This window comes from Ctenopharyngodon idella, chromosome 20 (genome assembly GCF_019924925.1).
Source record: "Ctenopharyngodon idella isolate HZGC_01 chromosome 20, HZGC01, whole genome shotgun sequence".
NCBI lineage: Eukaryota > Metazoa > Chordata > Actinopteri > Cypriniformes > Xenocyprididae > Ctenopharyngodon > Ctenopharyngodon idella.
In genome coordinates this window covers 7,014,343-7,024,317 of record NC_067239.1, presented here as the reverse complement: position 1 = coordinate 7,024,317, position 9,975 = coordinate 7,014,343, and positions in this window count along the sequence as shown.

Sequence of the window (9,975 nt, the reverse complement as noted above, 5' to 3'; positions counted from 1 at the left end):
AACAGACCCGAGCTGATCTACTAATGTAGTCTACTGAGGATTGCTTCTTTCAGATCTGCAAAATAGGGCATCGGTCAGTTTTTGCAGATTTCTCTTAATGAATAAGTAAGTAGTTGTGCCTTCATAAAAGAGCTAAATTAAAAGCTGCATTCACACTGCCAGCGACAAAGCAACATGATCCCATTAATTTTAATAGAGAGCTGGCAGTTTATTGGCGACACGGGCGACAGCGACCGTTGGCGACAGGATGTAGGCGTGTGCAATGACGCAACGAAGATGAGATATGTTTAACTTTATGCAAATGACTTTCGGCAACCAATAGGAGTGAAGTCAGGGGAGCGCATGATCTATTACATCCTGTAGAGGAGAGTCGAGACAAGATGGAGAAGTTCATTTTAGCGGTCAGCTACTTTCTCTTCTCTTCTCTGATGATGTGTTTACTGGTGTGAGGGCGGGACAACCTGTCACTCACATGACATCACAGCAACAACAAACCACAACCATCCAATCAATTTCCCATTGACAATCAAGTCCCGCCCTTCCTTTTTTTCCTTCGAAAAGCCGTTTTACTTGTATATACATCACAAAAGAAAAGAAAAGAAAAGAAAAGAAAAAAGAATCTCTATCACAATCTTTGTTTCATGCCAGAGTTTTTTGGCAGTTTTTGTCAATTCATAACTATTTTACAATTTGACGAATTGGTGGCGAATTTGTATAAATTCATACAAACTGTTTCATGTGTGTTCGTACGATCTACCTATGCCCTGCTGAGAGTTAGGTTTAGGGGTAGAATTTCATATTCACTTTTTTTCTACAAAACGTACAAATTCATGCAAAGTCACCAACAAGATCAGATTGGCAGTGCATATGAAAATATTAAATGCCTGTATGAATTAATATAGGCCTACCATAAATTAGACACCATAAGTAAGAATTATTTAAATAATAATATTAGGCTATATCATGGTTTCCACAAAAACATTAAGCTGCACAACTGTTTTCAATATTGATAATCAGGGCTTGACATTAACACCCGCCAACCCGCCAAATGCGGGTAGATTTCAGCTGTGGCGGGTAAGACATCCACTCCCACTAGCCACTTTGGCGGGTTGAATTTAATTTCAGCTTACAGCCAAATGAAATGCCAAGATCGTCGTATCACAAAATTACAATTCAATTACAATTCTTTATCGATTAACTTGCTGTTAGTGAAGGCGGGATAGGTGGAATCGCGCTGAATGACACACAACAGAAGCGCTCTCTCAGTTCTCCTTGCGCCTGAATAGTCAAATACACGCACACACAGATGTCAAAATGCCCATCGTGTGGAGTATCTCACGTGAATACGGTCGGTTATGGTTTAAGTGGGCATAAACAGGTGGGTAATAACTGGATATGTGTCAGTATATTACGTCCATGCATTCAGCAGCCCAATTAAATACCCGTCTGTCAATAATGTTAATCAAACAACAAAAGATGTTAAATAAATGTATACATGTTAAATAAACCTACTGTATCTGAATATATATATATATATATATATATATATATATATATTTTTTTTTTTTTACTATTGTTTTTGTAATTTGCTAATTTGCTTCTTTGTTCTTTTATATAGCCTAAAAAAAAAAAAACTTAAAATTACCTTAAACTTAAAATTTCTCATATTAGCATATGCTCATATTGCCCACCCCTTGACCGCCTGTACATACCAGCTGATAAACAATGTAGTCTTGATTTGAGTGGTCACTCTGCATTTGAAAGTTTGAAAGGGTTTTAAATCTTCTAAATCAAGTAAAATGATTCAAAATCAAGTAATTTAAGCATGCCAAAGTCAACTTTAGTCATATAAAATGTAATTTCCCAACAGCAAACTTGTGGCCAGTGAAAATGCTGAATGGCTAGTAACTTTGGAAAACCACTAGCCACAGTGGCTGGTGAGCAAAAGAGTTAATGTCAAGCCCTTGTCGTGAGAAATTGATTCCCCCCCAGGAATTGGGTCTCCTTTAGGACTCAAGCGGTAATGCCTGATTCAAAGTTGTTAACGTGATGTCTTAACTAATTATAAGCTAATTGTTGTATGATGTTTATTACATTAAGTGCACAAACAACATGCTTGAAATATAAAATGAATGACTATATCTTGCGTAATAAAACACTGGAAACACAACCATGCCTAAAAATGTATTTTTTTTTTTAAATTAAGGATAAGGATTGTTTCAACATACTATGTTCTGTAAAAGTAATTTAATATTAATTTTACACAATAATAACAATGTGGTATAGTATATAATATTACTATTATACATTTTTAATAAATTAATTGTCATGCTAAAGCACACACAAACATCATTAATTTGAAACATGTAATTTGGGAACTATTGGAAGCAAAAAACACCTAATATGATATAAGCTAAGCTAGCAGGCTAATCGGGTAGATGTATGCTATGCTAATACATAAGCTAACTAAAAAACAGTAAGAACGAGAAATGCTTGATTTCACAACTTATATCTTCAGTTATATACTAGTATATGAACCAATGCAATTTAAAAGACGTTAATGGTCATTATAACGCATTTTAAACTATATAAATCATGGCGTTATTTTGCAGGATTTATAATCAGGCGCTAAAAATCTGACATTAAATGTCAGTTGAACCAATGGCATCACTCGGGGTCCTAAAGGAGACCCGATTCCTGGGGGGACTCGATTTCTCACCACACGCTATTGATAATAATAAGAAATGTTTCTTGGGCAGCAAATCAGCATATCAGAATGATTTCTGAAGGATCATGTGACACTGAAGACTGGAGCAATGATGCTGAAAATTCACATTTCCATCACAGAAATAAATTACATTTTAAAATATATTAAAATAGAAAACCGTTATTTAAAATTATAATAATTTTTCACAATTTTTACTGTTTTTATTTTTATAATTTTAATAAATGCAGCCTTGATGAGAATAAGAAACTTCTTTAAATAATTCTAATAAAACAAACAAAAAATCTTAATTATTCTTAATCTTATTGTACTTTTGACCAGTCATATACACTACTCAGATTACTCGTCACAGAAAAAGGATGTAAAGTCCTGTAAATATCAGTGCGTGCAACATATTTTCATGTATGGTATTTATCCTTAATAAATCATCCAGAATACACAAAACGCACAAACAATATTGCGCAAGCAAATTTGTTACTTCTTTATTGTTCTCGTCCAAATACAGTATAAGCTAAGTAACACACACTGACTTCAGTGTTAAAGAGTGAATGTTATAATATACACAGAGGAACAGACATGAGCAGAGGTGTCAGTAACGGGAGAGAGAAATGGCGGGCAACAGAAAGAGGGCAGTGAGAGGAGCAGCTCATGGCAGCTCTGATGGATGGGGCTTGTTAGGAGGCCCAACTGTTAGCTAAGTGACAATGACAGCTGGAAAAGGCCTCCATTACCACTTTTAAGATGTGGCTAAAATCCCCGTCAACCCGTAGAAGCAGATGTCGATAACCCAGGGCGTAAGTTCTGTCAGCGGTGACAGCAACACATTTTCATCAAGCTAACAGTGCCACACAGCAGATGCTAATGTAGCATAGAGGAAACACTGTAATGCACTATAGCTTTTAGGAGGTCATGAAAGGACTTCGTAGTTTTGCGAGTTGTGCTTTGGAGAAAAACATACAATACCTTCAGCAGCCCATATGTTCTGGTGGCTTTCATGTTCGGCAATGACATGAAAAACGATGTCACTCAAATGAAGGAAGTCTTGCAATGTGAAAGAGTGTAAATAATTACTTTCTGAAGGCTGATCTGATAATTTACATGCAGCTGTATAGGTAGACTCTAATAAAACTAGAGCTTCAAGCTGTGGGTTCAGAGGTCAAGTGCTTTGTGTGAACAGAGAGACTGTAACAGATGATGGTGAGGAAGTTGTTATCCTTCTGTATTTCACTTCAGAAATTATGTGGGTTTCTGCTTACCATTAAACCAGTTCACATACTGTGGTGGTTACAAAGCCACAGCTGTACTCACTGAGAAAATTATATATCTGTCCATGCTGCTACTTCTGTTTTAAATATTATAACAATCGTTGGTGCTTACAAATTAGTCTGAATCTGACTTCTTCAGTACAGATTTTCCATGAAGTTTTTTTTGTGTCATGACATCTTTTTTGTGTGTTTATGCCTACAAACAATTTTCCTTCTTAAAGGGAAGGATGGATGGATGGATGGATGGATAAAAATAGGTGTAGAAACAATTTTCACACAGAAATAGCTAGTAAATTAACAAACAATTACAAAGCAACAGAAAGTAACATATTGAATTAAATGTGAAATTTTAAAGCCAAAACACTGAAATAGTATTTTCTTGTAAAATGTACAACAAACTCCAAGAATCCTTGTTTTGTTAACAATATATATATATATATATATATATATAGATAGATAGATAGATAGATAGATAGATATAGATATAGATATATAGATAGATAAATGGATAGATATACATATATATAGATAGATATATAGATAGATAGACAGACAGACAGACAGACAGATAGATAGATAGATAGATAGATAGAAGGGCATATATATATATAATAGATATATAGAATATAGATATTAATAGATAGATAGATGGGCAGACAGACAGACAAACAGACAGATAGATAGATAGATAGATAGATAGATAGATAGATAGATAGATGGGCAGACAGACAGACATAGATAGATAGATAGATAGATAGATGGGCAGACAGACAGACAGACAGACAGACAGACAGACAGACAGATAGATAGATAGATAGATAGATATTCTTATTTATTTTTTTCCAGTTCACCATTTGACATAAATTGGTATTCTAATAATGTAATGTATAATGAAAGATGTTGTATTAAACTATAAAAAATGCTAGCATTTTTACCAGTGGTCTCAGCCGTTTTGGACACTGCATATTTAAATGATCATTTTCATCTTTGTCACAATCTGACTGTTAATTTGCAGAGGTGTGAGATGCATTATATTCTGAAATCATCACTCTTTTAAAGGGCTTTGTATTGTAGTGGAATACTGGAGCTTGTCTCAGTGCAGGAAATGAATTTGGGAAATGGTTTTCAGCACATGATGAGTGGCTGCTGTTCGCTCAGTGCGGCCTGAAAATCTCGCTTTATGATTGATTTGCTGTGCGGCGAAGACAGATCTAAGACAAGGCCGAATGTTGTCAAGACTACTGTAGTAGGCACACTCCGGAGCGATGCTTTTGTTTTGATTTAACTTGAGTTTCTCAAGGTCGTGAGTTCTTAAAGAGTTTTTGTATTCCAGACACTTTAGGCTTGCAGTGTGCACAGATTAAGACACTGTAGAAAGATTTCCTATGGGAAATCACACACATTGATAATCAATACTAAAACATATTAGGACCAATCACCCTGAAACCTTGAGCCTTTGAACGATGAGGACCCACAATGTGCTACTAGCCCTTGGGAAACTTCATTACCAAATGCACAGTTTGAATGGAGATGTCAGATTCAAGGCAGACACACACACACACACACACACACACACAGACACAGTCCCGCTAGGATGAGCAGATGAAAAGATTTGTTATGTATACATCATTTTGATGTCAGGTTAGAAAGGGACAAATTTAATCATTTCTCAGAGATGTCGATATTACTGCCGATTCTGGGAAATGTAGAATGTGACTCTGCAGGCAAAACGAGATTTAATGAATAGTGCAGCAACCGAACCCCGGATCTGTTCCCGTATCACTTTATAAATGAGCCGGGATGAAAAAGACTTTGTGTGATGAAAGACTTGCACCTACAAGACGTGTTTTCCTTTACATGTTTTCAAGAAGAGATTGCTAACCCGCTACAAATGGTGTGGTTTTAATAAAGCAAATTAATGTGGTAAAACATTAAAAAAAAGACTTGAAAGAGGATGACATAATCAAGGAAAACAAGGTTGTAACCATGTCTGTTTTTTCAGGATTCTGGTTGTTTCCTTTTGGTTCCTCCAGCCAAATTTTCACTGATCCCTTTCCATTTTTTAAATCTTAACTGAACCGACGGATTATTTGCAGAGTTAACTGAAAAAACAGATTTTCTTTTCTAGTTTGTGCTGTAAGCAAACATTTGGTCTGGGTGTAATACATTTGAATTATTATTAACATGAAAAGTTAAGGATTTTCAGATGCTCAAATCCCCTAAAATTCTCCAGATTAGAAATGTTGTGCAATCAAAACATGTGCAAATGATATTGTGCCACAATATCACTCCTTCACTTTTTTAAGTATTATCAATAACTTTGCATCTTCTATGATGAGCTTGTTTTCAATTCCTAAATTAATTTTGTTATTTAATTTTTTTTAACATTTTATTCTGTTTAGGTGTTCATGTCTAGAGGTTGTTTTTCCCTAGTCAAGAATGTTTTGTTTCAAGGTGTTTTTGTTAAATAAACTCTATACTGCTGCACTTAGATCCTGCATCTCTCCTTCATTTTCAACCAGCGGTTACAGGTGGAGGGTATTGTAACAATTATGCTCAGTTTTGATTTAATTTTAATTGTGATTCAGTTCCTGTTTTGCCTGCCTTAGTTATCTAGTTTTCCATTATTCTCAGTTTCCCGCCACTAGTTTGTTACCATGGTTATGCATTAATTCGATCACACCTGTTTGTATACAGTTCATAAGATTGTGTATATAAGCTCTTCAGTTCCTTCAAATGATTGTCTGGCATTGCTTGTGTGTAGACACACTGTATCGTTGTGTTTTACCTGTGTGATTATCTGTGTAGTTATCTTTGTTTAAATAAACTAAACTTTTATTTTGACCTTCTTCGTCGACCTTCTTCATCTTCTGACTCATAATGTGACAGGTAATATGATAGCACTTTAATTTACAGTCCTGTTCCCCATTTGCATACTATGTACTTATTATAGGTAGTAATTGTAATAACTGGGTTATAACTAGGTACTAACTCTGAACCTTCCGCTAAACCTAACCGTAACCAATTTAGTTACCATATATTTAGCTATTACTTTCTTAGGTAAGTACACATACTTTAAGTGCACGTACTGTAAAATAAATTGCAATGGGTAATACTTTCCTGATATAATAATCAAAAAGGAAATAAAGCGCCATTAAAGAAAAAAAAAACTTGAAAAGAAAATCTTTTTAAGTGATTCGTCATCATTTATTGAAGAAAAAAAAGAAAAGGCAAGCTTCAGGATGTAAAATGTCATGTGGCGACGCCTCAAAAAAAATGTAACGATATTTATAAATTAACAATTTAATGAATGTGTGATATTAATGGGAAAAAAAAATCAGTTACCTTAAAAAATCTTTAAAAATGTTTTTGAAAATAAGAAAAAAAAAATTAAAACCATAAATGTAATGATATTCATAAATTAACAATTAAAAAAAAAAAAAAAAATTAATGAAAAAAAATTAAAACCATAACCAACATGACCCAAACCCAAATAAGTTGGGCTAACTCAAAAAAAAAAAAAAAAAAAAATTGAGGCAATCAGTTACATCAGTTTTTTGGAGTTATGATGTTCTCAATTTTAAGTAAGCATAACTATCTATCAAGTTTTGAGTTTGTAGAACTCATGCATGTTAATTGCTCCTAACTTGAAGTACTGAGTTAGCTAACTTATACATTTTGATAGCAATTAACTTAAAAGATTTAGTTAATTAACTTTTTTTTTTTTTGAGTTCTTGCAAATCAAATGAGTTATTTAAGAAAATCTGACAACATTTATTTTCCCTGTCCTCATGTTTTATCCACCTCATTATGAACCAGTGTTATTTAGTATCATCGATGTACTATTATAGGTTTTGTTAATATTTTGAATTATATATATATATATATATATAAAATATATCAATATAGATTTCATTTAGTTTTAGTTGTTTTAGTACTTAAACATACAAATCATAAATGTTGCCTTGGCAACTAGCTGAAAATGAAATTTTTTTTTTTTAGATTTTATAGGGATAGTTCACCCTAAAATGAAAATTAAGTCATAAATTACTTGCCCTGGTGTTGTTCTAATGCCATATGCCCTTCTTTCTTTTATGAACCACAATAGGAGAATTAAAAAAAAAAATGTCATGTTCACGCTCGTCCATATAATGACAGTATATAGTGTATACGATATGAAATTTAATGTATTACTGTATTTAAGGACTTTCTTTTTTCTCCCTTTGTGACACATAAAAGAAAGAAGGGCATTCGGCTTTAGAACAACACCAGTTTTTTTTTTTTCTTAAATGGTTTTATATTTAGTTCACGAAAATAACCCTGTTATATGCAATATAATACAGTAGGCCCTATATTCAACAATATATCATATTGAAGTAACATCTCATCTTGTGCAAAGTGTTGATTTGAGAGGAAAAAACAACATGCAGACCAAAGTGTGTCACTGCAGCTTTGCTGTGAATGTGTGTGAATTGTTCAGCATGACCCCCACGACAGCAGATCCATTTACTTGCTCGACCCCCCCACAGTGTGGATTAGTTTTAGTTTGCACAGCGCTGTTTGATACATCATGCTATTGTTCCTTGTATGTTCGCTTTGATGGCTTAATGGAAGAAATATTCCACATATGTGTTGTCACAAAAAACTCTTGAATCTGCATTCTGTTTTTTTGCAATGCATATAAGTTGCTTTGGTATGTTTCACAGTGGCACAGCACTTCCTGAAAGAAGTGTGACCAGTGATTCTGGAAACATACTGAAGGACTCTGGAAACATTGGCAGCCTAACTAATGGCCTTGGCATGAAGTTGATGCCTTGGTCAATGATCGATTCATTATTCTTTTAGACATTTCCCCAAAAAGAAAATTCTCAGTAAATCCCTCTGTCACAGACCTTCAGTCAAATTTATTGTCTTTCCAAAGGCATTTTGCTGTTTGCTTTGGACAGTCAAATGTTAAAGCAACACATCAGATTCTGGGGTCTGAGATGAATGTTGTTTGTACTAAAATGAAAATTCTGTCAATAATGAAAATTCTGTCAATAATCACTCACCCTCATGTCATTCCAAACCCGTAAGACTTTCGTTTATCTTCGGAAGCTCAAGCATGTTTGCTTGACGCATGCGAGAACAAATGAGGTTCAAACGCACCCCCTTTTAGCTTCTGTTTCCTCAGTTTCTGTTTATGCCCTTGTTGGTTTCTGTGGTTAAATCTCATTATCGCTTGTGTCTAGTTTAGTTCCCTTGTTAGCTTGTGTGTATATACACAATAATCGTCTATGATTTGTGTGAAGTTAGCATATACACATTTTATGGAAAAGTGATTAATAAGTATAGAATAAAATAATTGCCCTTATGACATTTTACCAAGTAATAGTAGACTTATTCCAAAATTGATCATCAACTTGAATTGTATTACATTGTCACGAACACTGCAAACAAGCAGCTACTAAGTGTATTATTTCTCTGCATTTCTTGATGTAATTCACTCAGTGTGATCGCTTCTCTCTGTTTGACAGTGGCAGTACAAGTGCAGAAACTACACTTACACTGTAAACATGACAGCAGGGTTTAGCTGAGAATCAATTCTATACAATTCCTTCAGGCTACAGAAAAATGGCTTCATTTTGAAATGGACATCGCTGAAAGGAATGATAACTTGCAGTTCAGATGTTGATTCAATAACTGGTTTGACAAATTCGGTGTGTTCATTAAGTGATGGATTCATCAGACAGATTCAAACCAGTATTGTTAGTAATGAATCATTAAAAGAAGTGACTCATTTGTTAGTGAATCAGACTACACTGGTGTAGTCTGATAAACTAAAGGCCGATTTATACTTCTGCGTTGGACCTACGCCGGAGCCTCTGCGCCGTAGGCTATGCGTCTGTTTTCATACTTCTGCGTCGTTGTCCGCGTCGACGTGCATGCCGACCACTAGGAGGCAGTGTCCGCGGTCATGTTGAGGATCAAGGCAAAAGCCGAAGA